A 24,232-nucleotide genomic window follows, 5' to 3' on the forward strand; every position below is an offset into this window, starting at 1 on the left:
CCGCCAGGAGTAACTCCTGAGTGCAGAGCCAGGAGTAACCCCTGTGCATCGCCAGGTGTGACCCAAAAAGCAATAAAATAAAATAAAATTCGGTCAAAACTGTATGTGCTTTGCTCATTGGTTAGAGCGCCCTCATGTGTCTTTATGTGTAAATTGTTTCTTCAGATTTTCTTTAGAAAGCATTTTCGTTGAAGCACAGACACAGGTGTTTTGCTTTTTTTCTTAATGTTTTAGTTTTAAGTCCCTCTTGCTTCAACTGAAGCATCGCTAAGTCATAAATCTCCCTTTCATTCCTTTTCTCTTTCACATGAGAATAACAAAGAAAAGTCACTAGATTCTGGGTCAATTAATAATCATGTGCTGTATTCAAAAAGCACCCTGTTTCTCTGTGATTGTGAAAATCATAGCTTTCAAAGCACCGCCTTCTCTACTACAGTCTGGAGTAAGGAGTTGCAGAATGATATCATTCTCCTTCAGAGATTCTTACATGCTCACACCCTTCAGAACTATTTCACTCTCTACATTTCTTCAGAATCATGGAATGAGTCTTTGTATCTTAGAGTCCATAACATTTTGTGCTCTCTCCCCCACTCCCCACCAATACACTGTTACTGTAATTACAGCACATTGAACTGTAATTGTAAACCAAACAACCTACCAGATCCCACCTCCAGATTTGAAAGCTTAAACTGGGCAGTCTCTAAATTCAAACACAGAGACCCTTCATTAACATTTGCTATAGTCTTTGTTGGGTTCTTCTCTTAGCAGATTTTTTTTTTTAAACTGGGAAAGGGATTCCTATTGTTACAGCATGCAGGTTGAGATAGGGTGAAATTAGGAAGAGAATGGCCCCGGAGAAGAACTCCCAAGCATAAGCACCCAGGATAATCCTCTCAAACATCCTGTTCTCCCTCAACCCCTCTAGCTCATCGTAAGCACTTTGGGGAATTCTCACCCATCCCCCATTTTTTTAAAAAAGGGCTTTTTGCCTTTCCCTGTCATCCTGCTAACCTAGGGGTGCCGAGGCTGCCATTTCTGTGAATGAAATGACCCTCAAGCGTGGTATTTGCCCAGTTAATACGTAAAGGAAACCCCAGGACCCCATCCTTGAGGCCCTTCCCTTCCTTTCTTTGAGTCAAGTTTCTCTTGAATTCAGACTTCTCAGTTTCCCATCAGGGCTTTGAATCTTGATGGTCCGAGGACAAGAACCTGAGCACTGGCTAACACTGTGCTTCCCAGTGAGTGGGTACCTGAAGCCAGGGCAATGCAGCCATTTAGAAACTCTGTAGTGTCTGTATCTCCCGCTATAAATATCTAAGACCTAATCGAATGTAACCCATTGCAAAATGCAATTGAGACCATGATTTCACATAAGAGACGGAGCTTCCTTTTAGAATTATGGCATAAGAAAATTTCTTGCCCCTGCCTTGGTTTGAAAACTACCTATGTACAGAATGCACTATGAACTGAAACCTGTAAAAAAAAGGTTTCTGTACTCTTAACTGGGATTCCTTTCTTTTCTTCTCTCTTTAACTAGACCACCTCACAGAATCCAGTATCTTATATCATACATTACCATCACCCTGCTTTTTCTTTGTCACACCGACAAATGTACACAAACTTAACCATCTCACCTGACAGGCTCCCCAATGGCAAACTCATACCTACTCTTTAGGTACCCTTTTAAAGGGAACTGACTAAAACTGCCTGGTAATTTCCAAACTTTGGAAAATAGGGCAAAGCTTAGGAAACCATAGAAAATGCTTGTTTTGAGAGCACAGACTTAAAAATTGGAACGAAACAGAGAAGATTAGTATGTTCCCTGAGCAAAAGTGGCGTGCAAATATTTTCAAAAAGAAAGAAATCATAGAAAATTGTTACATTTTTAATATTGCTCTCCAGAAAAGCGTCCCCAGGTTAGTATTCTCAGTAGTAGATCCTCATCAAGCTCATGTGTTTCTGATCATTTAACACCCAAAAAAAGTCCCACAAAAATTATTATAATTTTACTTACTAACTCACATCATTATTATGCTACTTATTCTAATACCCCTATCACAAAATGTAAAAAAATTGGGTGCTGTTGGACGTTGGATGGCATTGACTTTCAAGCTAACAATGATGAGTCTTACCTGGATGACAAAGCAAGGTTCCTTTGTCCAGGGCTCAACTTCAGACTATATCACCACTCTTCCAGTATTCTTCAGTTTTAGGCAGTGCATATAGATTCTTACATGAGAACAACTAAAGTGGGAAAAGGAAATTAAACAGAGTAATGAAGAATTTCAATTGTTACAGTAAATGTAGCAACTACCTCCTCAAAACAAAAAAACAAAAAAAACCCAAAAAACCTCATTTCTCTATTTTTGTAGGAGGAAGTCAGTAGACAATTTATCCATAGTACTTCCTTAAGATCTCAAACTAGTTATGTTCCTCAGCTTGATTAGCATACTTGCCTAAAGTAAAGTTGAAGAGTTTAAACACCTTTGCTTAGTTCATTTTCTATAATACAGTGGTCAAGGGACCCATACCGTAGAACCTAATAGACAATTAATAAAAATGTGTTTGTAAAATCATGTCAATATGCAATTCATCTTTTTTCTTACTGAATCACTGTGAGATGGTTACAAAGCTTTCATGATTGAGTTTCAGTCATACAATGATTGACACCATCCCTCCATTAATGTACATTTTCCACCACCAATATCCCCAGTATCCCTCCCACCACCCCCACCTCATCCTACCCCTGCCTCAGTGGCAGGCACCTTCCTTCTTACTCTCTCTCTACTTTGGGGCATCATGGTAATATGCAATTCATCTTTCTCAAGAATAAAGAGGGAGGGGGCTAAAGCGATAGCACAGTGGGTAGGGCATTTACCTTGCACACAGCCAACCCGGATTTGAGTCCCAACAGCCCAAGTGGTCCCCTGAGCACTGCCAGGAATAAGTCCTGAGTGCAGAGCCAGGAGTAACTCCTGTGCAACACCGGGTATGACCCAAAAGCAAAAGAAGAAGAAGAAGAAAGAGGGAAGAATTTAAAGGGTTTTTACCTGTAGTGGCTTTTCAGAAAACTGAAAAACTTCGGGATCCTCTCTGGGTAGAAATCCCTTAGTTCATGGATAAAGAAGTGAGGCCAGAGCTGCAGAATGAGCATACTTAAAGGCACCAGCGTGAAAAGCAGAGGTCTGGGTCCCATTTGACTAAAAATGAACTAAGCCATTGTAAATTAATTCTAGGAATTGCCTTTAGGATGCTTCTATTCAGATTCAAATTAGGACTTTGTTGGGTTCCTTGCAAATGAATTGGGGGAATCCTAGGAAGTTCTCCATGAGAAAACCAGCTCTGCCTCGGATTCAAATAGGCCATAAGCCATTCAATTACGATATAAGATATTGTGAAAACAGATATATAGATATACATATATATATATGATTGTTTAATCAGTCTGTGAACTGGTAATGAGATGACAGCTCCATGTGCACAGCTGAGGAACCAGACCCACATCACGAACCATGCCCCTTACTTGGGTACTTAAACCTGTGAGAGTCTGGAAAAAAAACGAGAACTGAAACTCAATTGTGTTAAGCCTGAGCATTTTGGTTATCAGGAAATCTGCATCTAAAATTTATAGGAATGCTCTGCTCTTCCTCATAACACCCCAGACTTACTTCATGTTGTTTTCATAAATTCTTCCTGGTGTTTGCTAGTATTTTGGTCAAAAACCAAAATGAGAAGTACCTGGGGACCTGGATCTTTGTTCTGTTTATTCTGCTGTCGCATACTCGCATACTCGGGTGTTTTGTCATAGAGGCAGGAAGGATATGAATAGGGTGAGATTCTAAAGAGAATGGCCCCAGAGGGAAAACAAGAGCAAGAGCTTTTGCACCTTTTCTAAGCATCCTGCTTTAGAAGACCCCATGCTGCTTTAGAAGACTCCTTTTTTACCTACCCTTCCTCTCTTCAAATAAAGTTTTTACTGAATTGGGCCATCTTTCCTTGGACCTCTGCTTTCAGTCTTGACTTTCAATCTTGGCTGTCAATCTTGAGGACAAGAACCTGAGCACTCTTTTTGTGTTGTTGTTTTGTTTTATTTTTTTTTTCAGAAAGCATTTTATTTTTTTATTAGTGAGACACCATGAGGTACAATTGTAGACTTACAAATTTTGTGCTTGGTTTTCAGTTATACAAGGCTTATATAAGTACTTGACAGAAATGCAGTACTTGACAGCATTTCATTAAGAACAGTGACTTATCCAGGGTTACATGGTTATTGATTGCAGAGTAATTTGGCTTCTAGAATCACTATAATTTTAGTTCAACATTTTTTTCATGTTCCAGTAAGGAATTACATAGAACAATAAAAGTTTGAAGTCATTTAGAGAAGAATGGAATTGGAGGTAGACTTGACGATGGAAGAAATCAAGCCAGTTTTTTTTTTCCTATCTGAAAAATGTGGCCTATATTTAGCTAATTTTTATCCCAGCAGTATCAGTATAAATTCTTTTATGACTTGATTTTTTAGTTTCCTAATTGAAATATGAGGGCATTTTATTTATGGCTTTCTAAGGTAGCCATTGGCAGAAAAGGGTAAGCAGCAGAAATATCAGTTACTTGTCAAGCAGTAATTTCAAGAATTGGGAGTTCTCAGTAAAAATGACCCTCCGGACATTTCTCATTCGTGTCAACAAAGATTTTTGTGGTTCTCATTCACTTTTCCCTCCATCTTCTTTTCAAAGTTTTTCTGGTATGTATGCTCAAAGACTCTTGCCTAACAATTCTAATTTCTTCCTTTATCATCTGCCAAATACTGATCTAAGAATTCTTCTGATTCATTCTTTGAAATGTTCGTTCCCCCAGAATATAAATCCTACCATGTGCTAAATTTCCTGCTTTTGGAGGAAATTTAAGAACTTTTTAAAATGTCTATTAAGCGTTATTTTTAACTCTGGCCCCAGAATTCGTTTGAAATAATTCTGTAAGAATAGTTCAAACCACAGGTCTGTGGTCATTTATTTTGACAGCCGCAGAGAGCGGTGGACAGAAGGAGTGCATGAGAGACCACGGAATCTTGAGGTTAGATTAGTGTTCCCTATCCACTTCCTTTAGACCCAGAACCCGAGGACCCAGGACAGCCCTGAACCTTTGGGCACCAACCAGTGAGATTCTCCAAGATAATATCTGAACTGGCTACCATTGATCTTTGAGAGGCTCCTTCTAACCAATCCGGAGCTCAGGGTTATTGGGAGGCTGGAAGAGAAGACATACCTTCATCCATATTAGAATATCACTTTCAGCGGGGGCTGGAGCCGGAGAGCACACCTTGCACGTGGCTGACCCGTGTAGGGCATTTGCCTTGCACGTGGCTGACCTGAGTTCGATTCCCAGCACCCCATATGTTCCCCCGAGCACCACTACAGGAATAATTCCTGAGTGCACGAGCCAGGAGTAACCCCTGTGCATCACTGGGTGTGACCCCCCCCCCCAAAATATCACTTTCAAAGTATCATTGTTTCATTGCACACCCGGCCTTAGGAGTGAAGCGCAGACCCTTTACTCCAAGTTTGGCCTTGCTCAGGACTTGCAAAGCTTTCACCCTCTTCAGGATGTGGTGTCTGGCCACAGCTTTGTTTCCAGCTGTGCTGCTATCAGGCCCCTCCCTGCCTAGTATAAACAGCTCTGATCCTGGACATCTCTCCCTCAACTAAGGTACAAAGACCCTCTTTCTTCTTGCCTCATAAGAGCTAATTTCTCAGCAAACCATTGGACTCTTTCCCTCAAGAAATATTCAATCACTGCAGAAATTAGCCAAAAGTTAAAAAATTTATCATGGCACAGAAAAGTTTTAGCTTTGAAAAAAAAGTCTAAACAGCAAATGTGAATAGACCTCACCATCAAAGCTGTATTAAAACTCCCTTTGGATTTTCACTTGAACGTCTGGGATAAAAGTTGTCTGGTAGAAGCAGAAAAGCTCCAAAGCAGGAAACCTGGAATGATCTCAGAGGTGTCAACTGGAAAACAGACTAGAAGTGAACAGGTTAAGGGGAGGAAAGAAACATTAGCATTGAATTTGATGAAACAAAATATATTTTAACAGTAGTAGAACTTAGAATTTCAATACATATGAGTCTGGCTCGTACTATGTATGTGTATATATATATATATATATATATATATATATATATATTTCTCTTTGAAAAGCCAAAAGTAGATGCAATTTTCTGAAAATTAAGCATTCAAAGATGAAATTCTAAAAATAATGTGGGCTACCATATCGCCGTAAAACTCACGCACAGATTTATGCCCTAAGTAAGAATCGACCACTTGACGTTGAAGTGAGATTTAGGGAAATAAAAATGCAATGTCTATACCTGACTATTTTATTCCAAGTCATTTCTTTTGAATTTCTAGTTAAAATTATCTTGAGGTGGGACGGCAAGGAGAGATTTCAATACAATGTGCAGTTAAGTTACATATCTAAATTAGGGGTTCTCAAATATTTTGGCCTATTGCCACCTTTTCAGAAACAAAAAAATCCCTTCTAGAAATCTGCTTTCTTTTACTTTAAGGAAACAAACAGAAAGAACACACACTCTCAGCCTACCAAAGGCTGCTACCATCCCAATCTCACTGAAAGCTGATTCCACCTCCCATTGGACAGGTCCCCTCTCCCTTAGGGTGGGAGACAGTAGCATCCATTTTAGGAACAATCTTATCTAAGGTCTTACCACCAGTCCCTGAAAGTTTCTATATTCATTGTCTCTTACTGAGATCCCCGGGTATTAACGTAACAAACAAGCTTTCCTGAGAACCACTTTTAGAAAATTCACAGTAATAGTAAATGATAATTACTGAAGTACTTTTTTGTATAAAAACTGTCTGTCCTCCCGTTGTTCATCGATTTGCTCGAGCGGGCCCAGTAACGTCTCCATTGTGAGACTTTGTTGTTACTGTGTTTGGCATATTGAATACTCTCATTAGCTTGCCAGGCTCTCCGAGAGGGGCGGAGGAATCGAACCTGGCTCAGCCGGGCTGGCTGCATGCAAGGCAAACGCCCTACCACTGTGCTATCACTCTAGCCCTACTTTTTTGTATATATAAATTCATTTAATTTCCAAAATACCCCTGCATCACACACAATTGTTAATATCATTATCCCCAGGAGGACATTTAGGTCCGTGGAGGAGAAATCACTCAGTGATGGTAATATCTAATGTCTGGTATTTTTTTTTTTTTGCTTTTTGGGTCACACCCGGCGATGCACAGGGGTTACTCCTGGCTCATGCACTCAGGAATTACTCCTGGCAGTACTCGGGGGACCATAGGGGATACTGGGAATCGAACTCAGGTCAGCCACGTGCAAGGCAAATGCCCTACATGTTGTGCTATTGCTCCAGCCCCTCAACTGTCTCTTGTAGGATATAGGTTTGAACCTAGACTGCAAAGCCCGTATTCTGAGCAGTGGCACAGTTGGGCTCATTGTTTCGCATAAGGCTCAAAAGGTATCTCACTCACATACCTGCTTGTTTGTTCAGTCGAACCTCTAGCCAACAACTCTCTGTTGTAAAGGTACCTTTTCCCCCTTTGAAATCCATCAGTAATTTAAGAGTCCTGACTTGAAATGCTATGAATGTACTGTTTCTCTTGTTCCCAGTGAATTTTTCTTTGTTTCTGGTGCCAGATTTCTAAAGCACCCTAACCCCTGTACTATCTCTGTGGTTCCTCCCAGTGGATTTTAGGATTCACCAATTGATCCTTGCATCAGCCAGCCCTTATGATGTTGGTGGTTGTTTCTTTCTTTATTTTCTCTCTCTCTATCTCTCTCTCTCTCTCTTTTTGCTTTTTGGGTCACACCCGGTGAAGCACAGAGTCTACTCCTGGTTTTGCACTCAGGAATTGATATTGGAGGACCATATGGGATGCTAAGAGCCAAACCTGGGTCAGCCCCTTGCAAGGCAAATGCCCTACCCGCTGTGCTATCGCTCCAGCCCCCTGGTAGTTGTTTCTTAAGGATCTTTTGATGTATGGAGATAAATTAGAGAGGTCATTTTACGGAATCACTCTAAAGTAAGTCTTTAGTGTTTTAGATCTTAAATTGCAGCATATGTGTCATGGTTTCTAATAGTACCATCTTGGAGCTTCCCTTTCCTCCACCAAAACCTCTCCTATTGTTTTATAAACCTACAATAAAGCATTAAATCCAGGAAGTATAAATTCTTTATAATTCCCTAACTCTAGAATCATCTCACAGAGAAATTGGAAAGAAGAAGCCTCAGATTGTCTTTCAAACTCCAAAGAATTCTCTTTAGAGTCTTTGGCAATACTTTTGCCAGCAGAGGGCAGTCTGTTACCAGTCCTAGACTTTTAGACATTGAAGCATCAGTGGCCCATGTTGTATTATTCTCCAGCTAGAAACTGAAAACAACTTAAAAGTCCAGTGTATTAAATCTCTAATAAAATTATAAAAATTTTTATTTTAGTATTCCAAAAACTTTTTCATCATGATGGAATAAAAGTATGTGGACAATGAGTTTCTGTCCTTAAGGTGACAGGCCAAGGTAGAGTACATGACTTACATATAAGAGACCTTGGGTTTGGTGTTTCATTCCTGGGAATCCCACCAGAAACTGTTTTTAATAAGCAACTAAAGTAGTGAAAATAGTGCCACCCAGGGCCGGAGCTATAATACAGCAGGTAGGGCATTAGCCTTGCATGCAGCTGACCAGATTTGATTCCCAGCATCCCATATGCCCCCCCCCCCCAGCACCACTAGGAGTAATTCATGAATGCAGAGCCAGGAGTAACCCCTGTGCATTACCAGGTGTGACCCCAAAAGCCAAAAAATAATTAGTGCCACCCAGCCGTCTTTAATAGTATATGTCCTTTGTGTGTGTATGGGGTGGGATGGAATGGTTGTTTCATTTTGTACTAGTATACCCCCCAAAAAATCACCTATGGAAAACATAACATTATCCTAGTGAGGAAAAAAAAGATAATGTGACATTTAATATGTGTAAGCTTTCATCATCTTTTCATTTTTTCCTAAAACGGCTTGTGATGAAAACAGCTTTAATGCGTGGTTCACCTAACAAAGAGCAAGAGAAATCTTGCGGATTCTCAGTTTAGTTCATTTCCTCTTGTCAGCTTAACAAAGGATTCCTACCTTCCTCTGAGAATGCCTCCTAACTGGTTGCCTCACTATTCAACTATGTCCGTCAGGGGGAGCACGTGCTGCTGCTTATCCCTAAGAGAACACAGTTGATTACAAACTGCCATAATTCTATTTCTCCTCGCCCTACAGTGATCTGGAAAATATATATCTCTCCCTCTCTTACCCCCCCACCCACACACCCCTTATCTTTCAAGTAAAGTAATTCAAGGCATTCTCTCTTTTGCTAACAAAATTAATACAATTGCTGTCATCTTGTTAATAATAACATCTACACTCTTCACTATTTTTTTACTTTTGTTGGGTTTTTTCCCACAATTTTAAATAAAGCACTGTGATTTACAAAGTTGTTCATAGTTGAGTTTTAGACATACAGCATGGTGGCACTGATCCCACCACCAATGTTCCCAGGTTCCCTCCCATAGCTCCCCAACCCTATCCCAACCCAGCCTTCCCTGAAAAGTGGTTGGGAGTGGTTTGTACGTTTGGCTCTATCATTCCTTAATATGACCTTTGTGGCTCTCCTCTCCTGGCCCCTGTTGCTTCTCATCTCTCTCTTCTCTCTCTGCCCTCCACTCTTTCTTTCCTTCTCCTTCCTATATCTGGAGCCATCTTCACTAATATTTGTTATGCATCACTTGTCTATTGCTGTGACAGCCCATACACCACCACCACCGACCACACAATCACACATACACACCCCCCACACACACACACATACCAACTTGGTGACTTATGCCCGTAACCATTTGTTCTCTCTCAATTCTGCAATGACATTTGGGCCCAGTTGGGTAATTCTTCTGTCCATGTCACCCGGACTGTCATTCATACAGCTTGTTAGTCACCCAGCACCTTCACTGAGGCTGACGTTCCAAGATGGCGTCACTCATACCTCTGAAGCCCCAGCTGGGATGTTTGGACAGCTGGAGCATCGCCCTCCATGTGAGCTTTCATCCTGGGATTGTTTAGAACACAGTGGCTCCACATTCCTTTAAGATTTGTTGGACCAATAATATGAAGTTAATTTGTTATATGCCTGCCAAGGGAGTTGGTGGGGGGGGGGAACCTGAGGACATTGGTGGAAGGAAGGGAACATTGGTGGTGGGATTCTGTTGGGATATTGTATGCCTGAAACAACTCTATTATGAACAACTTTGTAAATCATGGTGTCTTAAAAAAAAAAAAAGAGTGACTTCAGGGTTCCCGTAGGGCATTCTGGACACTGCAAGGCTCTTAAGGTCTTGTTCAAGGATGAGCAAAGACTTTGACTATTTTTTTATTTATTGAATCACCATAAGAACAGTCACAAAGCCTTTCAGTTCAAGTCTCGGTCGGTCATACAATGATCAAACACCCGTCCCTTCACCAGTGCACATTTTCCACCACCAAGAACCCCAGTATATCCCCCCTCCCACCCATCTCCCACCTGTGTGGCAGATTTACACTTTACTCTCTCTCTCTCTCTCTCTCTCTCTCTCTCTCTCTCTCTCTCTCTCTCTCTCCGTTGATGACATTCAATATTATGACAAAAGACCCAATATTATTATTTGGAATTTTCCCCAACATTCAGATCTGCCAAAAAGACATCATTAGATAATTTGTTTTCTATTGCTGATTATGAAGAGCATATGATGTCGTGTGGCCACAATAGTGGCCATGCGAGTTTGGATTTCTAATATTTTAGTAATAAACCTAGAGGGATTACTGCCAAAAGTCCCTGAGTTCCAAGATTTGTTTGTGTGCCTCTGGGATCATAGTTGTTCAGAAGCCGGAGGAGGTATTTGAGGGTGGCAACCCAGAGCATTGTCATGGCAGGAGCAGGGCTAATTCCACCCCCCATCCCACGAGGCCCAACGTGCCTTGTCAATGCAGTCTCATACCTGGCTGTTCATTAGGCGCGAAAAGATGCAGGCCACCATGTCGCCACCACCAGGGGGGACAGGCGAAGACTGTGACTATTTATTAAAATTTAAAATTTTATTCATTTGGGTTTTTTGTTTGGTTTGGGGAGCACAGCTAACAGTGTTTAGGGCTTACATTTGGCTCTGTGGTGCTCAGGTATCACTTCTGGAAGGCTCAGCAGATGAAATGGGGTGCTGGGGATCAAACTCAGGTAGGCCGTGTACAAGGCAAGTGCCCTACCCACTGTACTATCTCTCCAGCCCCAGACTTTAACTCTGGACAGGAGAAACTGCAGAGACTATTCTTTTGAATCTACTAGATTTTTTTTCTAGTGTCCTTGCAGTTGTGACATTCTCACTAGATTTATGTCTTTTCCCCTCAAACCATAGTGCCTTGACTCTTTCCTTACAAGATAACAAAAGATGTATACCTCAGGTCCCACTCTTTCTTGGAAAATTTCCATTGCAAAGGGAAGCACGCTATATCCCACTTTGATCTTGAAAGTGTCATTTTGGGAACTGGAGAGAGAGCACAGGTGTTTAGGTGCTTGCCTCACACACAGCCGACCCCAATTCAATCCCCAGAGCAACATAGGTCTCTTGAGCACTGCCAGGAGTAAGCCTTGTTGAAGATAGCCCCTTCCTTTAAAAAGCACTGTAACACTGTCCTCACATTGTTCATTGATTTGCTCGAGTGGGCACCAGTAACGTCTCCATTGTGACAATTTGTTGTTACTGTTTTTGGCATATAGAATACCCCACGGGGAGCTTGCCAAGGCTGTACCGTGCAGGCAGGATACTCTCGGTAGCTTGCCGGGCTCTCAGAGTGGGACAGAGGAATCGAACCTGGGTCGGCTGAGTGCAAGGCAAACGCCCTACCGGCTGTGCTGTCGCTCCAGCCCTAAAACAAAACAAAACAAAATTTAAAGTCCCTCTTTTTCAATTTCTAAATAATAAAAAATGTTGTTAAAGTATCCCGAGGAGCTGGAGAGGTACAACCTGGTTTCAATCTCCAACATCACATATGGTCCCCCAAGCAATGCCAGGAGTAATTCCGAAGTGCAGAGCCAGGAGTATATCCCCTGAGCATTGCTAGTTATGGCCCCAAACCCAACCCTACCCCCAAAATGTATCATGAACCCATTCTATTTTATTGGGACTTTTTATCCTGTGTATGTTGCTTCTCCCTTTCTTTCCTGTTTTCAGAATATTAGTCTAAGTTCTATATTGAGTGCTACGATGATTAGTGAGTATAGCTCTATCTTATTTTATTTTGGGGGTTTGGGACGCACCAGCAGTGTTCAAGGGCCACTCCTAGTTCTGTGCTCAGGGGTTTCTCCTGGGGGTGCAAGGAGGACACGGGGCATCAGAGATGGAATCATATTTGTCTGCATGCTAAGAAAGCACCTAAACCGTTACATTTTATTAATTATTGGAGCGATGGCACAGCGGTAGGGTGTTTGCCTTGCACTTAGCCAGCCCGGCTGAGCCTAGTTCGATTCCTCCACCCGTCTAGGAGAGCCCAGCAAGCTACCGAGAGTATCTCGCCTGCACGGCAAAGCCTGGAAAGCTACCTGTGAAAAATTCAATATGCCAAACACAGTAACAAGTCTCACGATGGAGACGTTACTGGGCCCACTCGAGCAAATCGATGAACAATGGGAGGACAGTGCTGCAGTGCTACTCAAGGTTTTACTGTATGCAGGCTGCTGAGTACAAACTGTTGGAGCATGAGACTCACATTTGCTCAGTTGACTCCACTCCCTCCTTGCCCCATATATTTGAACCTCTAATGGGTCCCCACAAGTGCTGACCTGTGTGTTCCAATGTTTTTCAAGCTTCACTGGCCACAAAGGGGAACTGAATGTGAACATGCATGCAAACCTCATCAGTTCCCTTTGCAGCCAGCTGAAAGTTGTTTTTCGATGTAGAGGAAATACTTTTTTTTCTCTTGAGTCCAGACTCGCTGTCCACAAGATAAGAAACATTTCTACTTCAGCCAGATCAAGGGCACCAAACACAGGAGAAAAAGAGCATTAAATTATGACCAGGGAAAATAAAAGATAAAGTAGAAAAATGAAGCACCAAAAGGAATTGGGGGAGCGAAGACGGTGGAAAGGAAAAAAACAAAGGATTTGTGGGGAAGGGGACAGGGAATAGAAAGTCTTAGTAAGTAACTGAGCAGGAAACATAAAAAGGAAATGCCTTATGAAGGGCCTGTCATAGCACTGCCCACAACTTTTGTGGAAGACATGTTGTCGGGTCAAATGTGAAAGTACATCCGGATTAGAGCACTCAGCTTTCCCGTGCTCTTCTCAGCGGCATGAGTACAGGCTATGGAGTGAGTTTTTCAGTCTGATGAGAGCCTTGTTCCCATATCAGAATGCAGTGAGGCAATCTGCTGGGTTGAAAGAACAAGCCCAGGGTCAGGAAGATGTCAAAGAAATTGGAGCACCTACCACAAATGCCACTGACCTCCCAGAATCCATCCAGATTTTTATTATTTTTAAATGAGTCCTTTTTATTGAATCACCTTGAGATGCACCATTACAAAGCTGTTCATGATTGGGTTTCAGTCAAACAATTTTCCTACACCTATCCCTCCACCAATGTACATTTCCCACCACCAATGTCCCAGTTTCCCTCTGGCCAGCCCCCTTCCACCCCACACTGTCTCTATGGCAGACACTTTTCTTCTTTCTTTCTCGCCTTTTGGGCATTATGATTTTCAGTATAGGTACTGAGAGGTCATCATGCTCATTCCTTTACCTACTTTCAGCATGCAATTCTTATCCAGAGTGATCATTTCTAACACTTTTAGAGTGAGTTCATAAGCCTCTCTAGTGATGCATCTGAAGCAAGCCTACTGTGTGCCAGCAAGAGCAGCCGAGATACATGCTACCTAAGACAATTCAGGAAACTGCTAGGGATGATTAAATGGGCCCCACAACTTCCTTCCTGCCACCTTCACACATCTGAGCAGCTCTGAGCGCATTGCCATTTGAGTACCTGGTGGCAGGAGACCCTTGGTCACTACTCAATAGAATATGGCATTGAACATCCTGAAACATCAAATGTAAAGAGGAAAAAAATGAAACCCTAAATGTAGAAGTTAAGGAACTCTAAAGGGCTCCTGATTCAAACTTTTAAGTTCTTAAAATGCTTGATCAGGGGCTGAAGCAAAAGGACAGCAGGCAGGGCAATTGCCTTGCACACTGTTGACCAAGTTTGACCCCTGGGACCCCATAGGGCACTGCCGAGAATGATCCCTGAGTCCAGAGCCGGAAGTAAGCCCTGAACACCACCAGGTGTGGCCTAAAAACAAACCAAATGCTTGGCTGCCTTAGCAAAGAGCCCACTCACTGGTTATCTATTCCACATGAGAGCTGTGATCATTAGAAACCCTCCTCTCTCCTAATTTGCTGCTAGCAACTCCATTCTTCAGAAGTCCTGTTCATTTGTCCTCTCCTCCCCTTGCCTTCTCTCTACCCCCCTTTTCTCTCTCCCCTACTGAACTCCCTCTCGCCCCTCTTCTCTCACTCATCTCTCTTCCTCTGTTTATCTTTCCATCTCTCTCCTTCAACCTCTTCCTTTCCATCTCCCTCTTACTATTCCCCCTTCTCACTACCTCCCACTCTCTGCACTCACCCCCCTCACAGGCACAAAGTTTTGATCATTGGTTCTTTCCTTCATTCTCCAATTCTAGGGCTAAATACTCATAATCCCGTTCTTTCCACAGCCCTCCTGTCATCCTGCAAGGGGCCCCCATTCTCCTCCTTACCCAAGTTCAGGAGTATGGTTGAGAACAGCACAAAATAGAATGGGTCTGTTCCTGCTCCTGTCCTGGGCATTGTGGTTCTTAATGGTTAATTGCTCTCTTTGAGTTACTTCCTCCTACCTCATATGATCCTGGCCAGCTTTCACTGTATTTCTTCCTCCTTTTGATATTTACCTTCAGCTTCTAGCCAATCCATCTTATCTACTCCCCCTGCCTTTCCCTTGACATTTGAGCAATGAGATAACATATTTGAGGGTTTTATTTTACTTTACCCAGTGCATTGATTAATTCATTTAGTCCTTATAACAACTCCATCAGTAGATATTACTGTTAAACATGCTTCCTCCATAGAGGAAAGAGAGCTTGTCTGGGGTTACATAGTGATGGAATCATAATCTTGAACTCAGTTTGGCTACCACAGCCACCCTTCTTTCTGTTTTTATGTAAAACAGTTTTATCTAGAGAAATACTAGACAAAGGGGAGAGAGAAAAATAGAGAGAGGGTGAACACACACAGAAAGAAAGCGAGTTTCAAGAAAGAACACAATCTTCTCCAAAGTAGAAAAAGTTGAGTACAAATTTCAGGTGGGGATGTGGGCAAATCTGCAGGAGAGAAATAATGTTTAATGTCCTTGACCTAAAAATAGTTATAGACTTCCCATCATTGTCCTTGCCATGGCTTTACCAAAGGGACAATAGGCTCCTGGTCCTCCTTTTTCATTAATCATGACTCTTCCCCTGGACTATGCTTAGATGGGCAATACCACCATCATCCTAGTTCTCACCCTCCTTTTAAAAATTCCTTCACCCAAGTGAATGGCATATTCTTAATTACATTACATATGCTAATATATTTAACAGTTTAGGAGACTTTCTTTCTTTCTTTCTTTCTTTTTTTTTTTGCTTTTTGGGTCACACCCAGCAATGCACAGGGGTTATTCCTGGCTTTGCACTCAGGAATTACTCCTGGTGGTGGTTGGGGGATCATATGGGATGCTGTAAATCGAACCCGGGTCGACCACATGCAAGGCAAATGCCCTACCTGCTGTAATATTGCTCCAGCCCCTAGGAGACTTTCTATTGCTTTTAAATTATTCTGCAAATCTATACTTGGGTGTTTACCTATTGTAGGTACTCTCAAAACATTTCAAACTCCTGTTATTCGTCAATTGCCTCGAGCAGGCCCCAGTAATGTCTCTTTCATCCTAGCCCTGAGATTATATTCAAGGCTCTTTAGGAGAATGAGACCCATCATTGTTACTGGTATTTGGCATATTGGGTACGCCATGGGGAGTTTGCCAGACTCTGCCCTGTGGGCAGGCTACATTCGATAGCCTGCAAGTTTGTCCAAAGTAGGAATGAGATAATAAGATATCATAAAAAGATGTCCTGATAAGATGTCGTGCGGCCGCAAATGTGGCCGCACGGTTCCAGGAGCTGGATGTTATAGTCTCTGAGTCTTGGCCGTTGATGGGATTACATGGCACCAGGGGGCCAGGTGGTGGGTGTGACCCCCGCCTACTGTAATTTGGAGGATCTGGGTGGAGGATGCTCGACTCCAATTCGAGTAGGCTTGGAGATCTCGGCCCCAGAACCCGTGTGGCTTTGTCCCTCTGCCAGTACCTTCATGTGTGCGGAGAGTGGTCTCAGCATGGTGGTGGCTGGTCCTGGAGGTCTTCGGCTGCCGGAGCCCTGGTCGGGGTGGGGAGGAAAGCTCAACCCGCTCCCCTCCAAGGGACCCCAGCGAGGAACAGCCAGGCGCAGGGGCAGGAGACTGACTGCACTGGTCTCGTCTGGGAGCTGGATGTTATAGTCTCTGAGTCTTGGCCATTGATGGGATTACACTCCATGTAATGTGTTTCAAACTCCATGTGTTAGAAATCCTCAGGATTTCTACTTACATTTTATGGCTAGAATGCTAGTTATGAGATAATTTTATTCCCAAATTCAATGACTTGGTTTTTCAGGGGGTAGATATTAAGGGAGGCATTTCTAGGTATATTGATTTAAACATATATTTTTGGCTTTGCTTGTTATTTTTGGCAACAGAAAACATAAATAAAACCAAAAGAAAAGTTTCATGCTAGTAGAAGTTATTTGCCACTCATATTAACAATGAAGAACCACTAGTCAAAGAAATCATAGCTAAAAATTTCCCAGAATTGAGAAGTGTGAGCACCAAGATCCAAGGATCCCAGTGAAAATAAAGCAAATAGCAAAACTTCAAACGTTATCATTCAGATGACAAAAGCCAAAGACAGATACAGAATACTAAAAGCAGCAAGGACAATAAGAGGAACTAATGTCCAAGTTCAGCCCATAAGATTCATAGCAGATCTCTCAAATGAGACTAAACAAGTCAGAAGAGATTTGTGTGACATGGTGAAAAAACTAAATGAAATGAACACCTGACCAAAAATGCTCTCTCTAGCTAGAATTTTAAAAATCATTCAGATTAAAAGGAATGATACAGAGCTTCAGAAGTAGGCAATAGTTCAGGGAACTCGTAGCCTCGAAACCAGTTTTACAAGAAGTGATCAAGACAAGCTTCTCAGTACTTTGCCACTGAGTATGGCATATCAGTCATGGTGATTATGGTTGCCCTCCACGAGACTAAGAAAGGTCTGTTTAGTCCTAGATTGCTGAAAAATTTTTTTACTCTTTAAATAATGAACTAATATTTCACTTATAGTGAATGTTCTGTGTTTACTCAGGTGATTGTTTTACATATGCAAAGATTTTTATTATAATAATTCACTTATTTAGATCCTTAAACATTGTCTATATTGTAATATTTTCTATCATAGTAATATTTTCTATCATAACAAATAAAATATATTTTTTCTATCATAACATATCTATTTATTCTTAGGATAAAACACTTTGTACTTTTATCAGCCTATTCATATTTTCCCTAACATTTTTTCTTAATTCTTCTCTCCTCACACATGCTAAATTGTGTATTTGTAGAATGTTTCTATTTCACATCAGTTTTCAAATGTATTACCTTAGATTTATTCAGACTTATTTTTTTATTTATATGCGTACAAAAAGAGAAATACACAGGTTTTGTTTTTGTTTTTTGTTCACACATGGTTGTGCTCAGGGCTTACTCCTGACTCTGCACTGAGGGATCACTTCTAGTGGTCTCAGTGGCCTAAATGGGGTGCTGAGGATCTAATCCAGGTCTTCCTTATGCAAGGCAAGTGCCCTACCCACTGTACTATCTCTCTGGTCCCAAGAAAGAGACTGTTTTTGAATAAAAAAAAAACTTAGCTTAGTACTTAAGGGAAATATATATATGCCTCTCAGAGCCTGGCAAGCTACTGAGAGTATACCACCCACACGGCAGAGCCTCGCAAGCTACCCGTGGCATGTCCAGTATACCAAAAACAGTAACAGTAATGGGTCTCATTCCCCTGACCCTGAAAGAGCCTCCAATAGGGCAGCATTGGGAAAGACGAGGAAGGAGAGTCCGCTAAAATCTCAGGGCTGGGATGAATGGAGATGTTACAGGTGTCCGCTCGAGTAAATCGATGAACAATGGGATGACAGTCATACAGTGATACAGTGATTGATTTACAGTTTTATAGACGTTCAGGAATTTTGCTTCAGTTATCTACCTGTGTGTGGGTGTCACTACCTCCACAATAAGAAAGAAATGAGATCTTTCCCCTAGGTCCAGTATAAAGAAACACAGTAAGCAAGCAATAAACAGCCCAAGTCTTGAGAGCTGGTGTTTTTCATCTATAGAAATGAGCTTACATTGGAGCCATCCAGTGTAAGGCTGGGAGGGGTCCTTGGGACACTGGTGGAGGGAAGGAATCGGGCACTCTGGTGATGGGTGTGGTGCTAGTATGATACATGCATGAAAAGTATTATTTACAGTATTGTAAATCCCAGTACTTAAATTTAAAAAATTATAAAGAAGGAAAGAGGACGGGGAGAAGTGCAGCTATAACTTGGCTAGCCTTTGCCACCACCATTGGTGGGCTAGTCAAACAAGAGACAAAGAGCTTTATTGGTAACCACGTGGCAGATGGATGATGGGAACTCATCCTCAGAGCTACCATCTTTTGTTCATGGTCAATGAAAAAGGATATCTTATAGACAAAAGGGAAGCATAAATTTTTGAGGAAGACATGTTCTAGCCCAGTGGGTGCCATAATGAACAATAAAATCTCCTGAAATCTGGTGACCAGAGGACCATTCAGCCTTCAAATCTAAACTTCAAGTGAAGTGTTAGGCTTTGGGAGGAAGGGTAAACTGAGGACAAACTGCCCTTTTCTTTATGCTTTGGAGCAAGGACATGGTGCCTGTCTTCAGCCTGGTTTCCTAGGTATTAACATGCCCCTCAGCCAAGAAGAAACCAGAATGGGCACAATAGCACAGGTGGGGAGGCTCTTAACAAAGAGGTACAGATCCAAGTCACAGGAAGCTGCCACTTCACACCTGCCAGGTTGGGTAAAAATAGTGAATCTGCTAAATCTGTGTATCAGTGGATAAACAGGAACTCACATCTAAACATGTGGGGGATTAGGTGTATAGATTTATAAAATCTCTGGAAAGTGATATATCAAATCTCAAATGAGCTGAAAATCCAAATTCCCTTACAATCAAGCATTTCCACTTGTAGGTGTCAACCATAGAGAAAGCACATGCATGTACAGGGTATAGAAGAAACTTCGTGAGTAGGGTTTCTAATAGGCAAAGAGTGGAAAGTACCCAATGCCCCGCTGAGCATGGAAATAGAGAGTTGAACCTTTGTTGATTTGCAAATACAACATGGAGTAGCCCTGAAAATGAATGAATGAGTCGTGTATGGATCAATACAGATAAACGTAATTTGAGTAGATCCTTTACAAAACGATATGCTTGCAAGATATTATTTGTATGATTTAAACAACCAAGTAACTTATCTTGTTATACACGTGCATGCTGTGAAAGTATAAAATTGCACATCAAGGGGCTGGAGCAATAGCACAGTGGGTAAGGCATTTGCCTTGCACATGGCCGACCCGGGTTTGATTCCCAGCATCCCATATGGCCCCCGAGCACCGCCAGGGGTAATTCCTGAGTGCAGAGCCAGGAGTAACCCCTGTGCATCACTGGATGTGACCCAAAAAAAAAAAACAGAAATTACACATCAATCATAGACCCTACCATTGGAAAGATTCTACCCCAGAGAAGTTTTTGTAGTGTTAACTTTTTGGATTATGTATGGTTATAAGAGAACTTTTTTGGTCTTTTGGGTCACATCCAGCCATACTCAGGGGTTATTCCTGGCTCTGCACTCAGGAATTACTCCTGGCAGTGCTTGGAGGACCATATGGGATGCCAGGGATTGAACCCGGGTAGGCCACATGCAAGGCAATTGCCCTCCCTGCTGTACTATTGCTCCAGCCCAGTTATAAGAGAACTTTTAAGCAAGTAGGGTTAGAACATTGACATCTGTTCCATCATGGTAAGAGGTAACCTGCCTGTTTTGTTTTATTTTTCCCTTTTCGTATGTTTTAAATGTTGTGTATTGTAGTTTGGGGGAGAGTTGCATCTCACTTGGCAATGTTCAGAAACTACTCCTGGCTCTATGCCCAGGAGTGGTTCCTGGTGGTGCTTGTGGCATCTTATGTGGCATCACCCTGGGTCACAGCTACAAAAACCACATGCAAGACAAGTGCCTTACATCCTGTTAAATCTTTCTGGCCTTTGAAAACTTTTGTTAATTAATGAAATATTATATTGCAATTGCCAAGCCAGACTAGAACTGTCACCATTAACTGTTGCTCCTGAAATAACTGAACAGCCTGCTAAAGCAAAAAGATTGTGCTGTATCATCATCAGAACCATAATTGAAAGCCTTTTTCCAAAACCCATCTTATATTGGTTCTTTATTCATTCACTAGACCAACCGCATAGTAGTTTTGGGAGCCATGCATGGGACCCATGGCCTTACATATGTGAAGCATGCCCTCTCCCACTGAGCACTCCCAGAAACAAAATTAATATGAGTGAGAGGCTCCGCTTAGATCACATTTTCCTTCTTCTATTCCATCTATTTGCTTTTGTACTGAATTATGCATGTTTCAGGTAGAACTTTTGCAGAATGCATCAATATATGTAAGAGCTGAAAAACTAGTATTTAAGATTTGGCATTTTTCCCCTTTGTTCTTGTGCTTTTTAGCCATGCTTGGCAGTGCTCAAGGTTCACTCCTGACTCTATGCTTGTCCTATCCTGATGGTGCTGAGGAGAACTTGTGATTCCAGCACTTGAACACAGTCCCCTACACACAAAGCATGTAGAAATCACCTTGTGGTCATTTCTGTTGTTTCAATGCTGAAAAGTTCCTTTTTCATTCATACATGAGCTACACATTCCCAATTTTTATTTTAATGACTTTATTATTTGCATTTAGAATTCTTTGATCAAAGCTGCAGGTTTCTTTAAAAGTTTGTGGTACCATGATCAGAGGGTTAGTACAGGTTAGTACAATGGATAGAACACTAGCCTTGCACACTGCCGGCCCAGGTTCGATCCCTGGCACCCTATATGGTCTCCCAAGTCTGCCAGGAGTGATCCATGAGTGCAGAGGTAGGAGTAAGCCCTGAGCACCGTCCAGCATAGCCAAAACAAAAAACAAAAAAAAAAAACAAAAAAAAATTTTGGTATTGTGTAATCACAAAGCAATTGGGGAAATCCCCAAGGCTCTCTCTCTCCACCTGTGTTCGGTGGTCTCGGGCCACTTTACCACTCGGGATGGCCGATGCCATGGGTGGGTGAAGGAGGAAATGAGGCCGCCAGGCTGATTGGTGATCAGTTGCCGTTTATTCCATTCTCCCCACGCACCTGTTCCAATCTCCCTAAGCTCCCCATTCTTGTCTGACACTGCCCCTCATTCCTGTCTCCTCTTGTCCCCCTCCCCCATCCTCTATGTGCTCCATCTGGAAGCCTGGTCTCTCTCTAGTCTCTCACCAACTCCCAGCTTTGGGGATAGCACAATTAACATGTGAAAGCCCTTCTTCTGCTCAAAAGCAAATTACCACTTAGGAGTGTTTCTCCTTTCCTTAGTCCAATAAATTAATTAACATCTTTTATTAATATCTTAATTCTACGTCTTAATATTTGTTATTTTGTATGGACACAGTAAGATATATATTAAGCTTGTAGGGTGGCTCTTCTGGGGACATCTCACTATAGATCTCAGACTACAGTGCTCAGGCCAGATTAATCTTTCCTAACCCTAGCAGGGTCCTATCTAGTTGCACTTTTTGGATCATGACTGAATTTGTCCATGACCATGCTCTTAACTTATAGTTAAGTACTATGGTGCTTTGGCCTGGCCCATTTCGATGCCAGGGCAGCTCACAGCTTGCCCCGGGTCCATCCAGTCCCTTGTTAGGAACCTGCTTTTAGGGTGCTAGGAAGTAAGGGCAACTGAGGCTTAAGTAGAGAGAACAGATGCTCCAGGAGTGAATATCATTCGGAGCTAATTAACTCCCAAGTTACAAAAGCATAGAATTAACTGTCTTCCTCTGTATATACAAAAAGGACATTGCTCTGAGTTAACTATGCAAAGGACTTAAGGAGAAGAGAAAAGCAATATTTACAAGTTAACAGTCTAATTAGGAGATAAAGGTGATTGAAGCAGAGCACAAAGAAAGAGGTTACAAATAAACACAGAGGAGTTGGAGCACTGTGATGGGAGTAACCCAATAAACCCAAGCTCCCTGTGGCAAGGCAGAAAAGACAAACCAGTGTTATCCTACATGGTATCTCTTGGTGCCTGGTATAAAAGGTTTTCTAATAGATGATATCTATTTTGAATATTTCATCCTTTTTGTTTTATTTTATTGTTAATTTGACCCAAAAAGTCTCTAATTTTAGGTCAAATCTAGATATTTTTCTGTGTAGGTATTTCTGTTGTTTCAGTAATAGAAAATTTTTTTCCAGCCACAGGTAAGCTAGTCACTTAGAATATTTTTCTTTTAATGGCTTTAACTTGCTGACATTTAAAATTCAACATTTTTATATATTTTTAGTGATGCAAAGTTAGACATTAAATTGTTTACATATACATATATATAATTTTGTTTTGGGGTCACACCTGGGATTACTCTTTTCATACCTGGTGTTGCTCTGCACTTACTACTGGTTCTACACTCAAGACTTACTCCTGGCAGTGCTCAGATGACGATATGTAGTACTGGGGATAAAGCCAGGGTCAAATGCGTGCAAGGCAAGTGCTTGTACTATTTCACTATACTATCTCTCCAGCCCTGTCTTTCTATTTTAAATAAGTACTGAACTATTAACCTACCCTTTCCTTCTATAGTGGTTTTTGTTATGGGCTCCTTTATTTTCAGTAATACTCTCTGAGGGAGGAAAGTGTATCATGCTTTTAAAATGCACTTAGTCCCACTTTGCATGATTCTAGAACATCTTGACTAAAAGAATCTTAGTCCTCTGATTTGTTCTTGCTTCTACTTTTCTGAAAAACCATTTATTTGTCATATCATGTTATCATCTGTCTTTGAGATTCTACTTAATGTGGAGTATTCTGTTCCATTAGTAAATGCACCCGAGCTTCCCTTATTGAAAGATCACAGTGTATTTTAATATCTAATAAAAATCCATTAAGATTTCAGAAGAGTGAAAATAATTAGCCCATTTAGTGTTTCTGCAAAATCCAGGTTGCCTAGAGATAACTCTGTTTGTACTGTTTTTATCTTATAGAAAATTCTCACTAAGACTTTGCTTCAGAGTTGTAATTATCAATCCTACTTTCATATCAGCAGGACTAGAGAATTATCTTTAAAAGAAGTTGATTTCCTTTTTCTATCGAACTGATCTTAGAGTGTTCACCAACGTAGGCTGGTGGCCTGAGCTCAGACTTTGCAGGAGGCCTGGGTTCCATTCCTAGCCGCACATGATCCATTGAGCACAGAACCAAGAGTAGCCTCTGGGCACTGCCAGGTGTGACCCAAAAACCACACACACACACACACACACACACACACACACACACATATTACTAAATAAGAAAGTCAGTCCTTATGAAATTTAGCTCTGCATTGACTACTTCCCCAAAATTAATTACTTAGCATTTCAAGTCTCACCTTGACAACCAGGCAGTGAATTTTGCCCATTGTTTGGTTTTGCATACACGAGAAGATTTTTAGAAACTTTTCCTGGACATCTTTTGCATAATAGATAACCGAATTTCACTGGTTTGCGACTTGTTCTAAATTAGAAACATTCTCAGAACTCAGGTTACTTTAAGGTGCCTTATTAGTGCAACTTCTATCAGCAAATAAAATTTATTTTGAGCTGATAGGTTGAAAGAGCAGAAAAAAAGGTTTCCTACTACAAATAATATTATTACAGGATCC

At 41.5% G+C, this 24,232-nt stretch overlaps 1 protein-coding gene and 1 non-coding gene across 15 annotated transcripts in view; both read left to right on the forward strand.

Annotated features, from left to right (window-relative positions):
• Positions 1 to 24,232, forward strand: part of CASK (calcium/calmodulin dependent serine protein kinase) — a 998,363-nt gene that overhangs the window by 279,648 nt on the left and 694,483 nt on the right. The window lies entirely within an intron of this gene.
• Positions 1,761 to 1,868, forward strand: LOC130039438 (U6 spliceosomal RNA). The gene has a single exon (XR_008794867.1). It is a non-coding gene; the product is annotated as a U6 spliceosomal RNA (small nuclear RNA).

This window comes from Sorex fumeus, unplaced genomic scaffold (assembly GCF_029834395.1).
Source record: "Sorex fumeus unplaced genomic scaffold, SorFum_2.1 ptg000086l, whole genome shotgun sequence".
Classification (NCBI taxonomy): Eukaryota; Metazoa; Chordata; class Mammalia; order Eulipotyphla; family Soricidae; genus Sorex; species Sorex fumeus.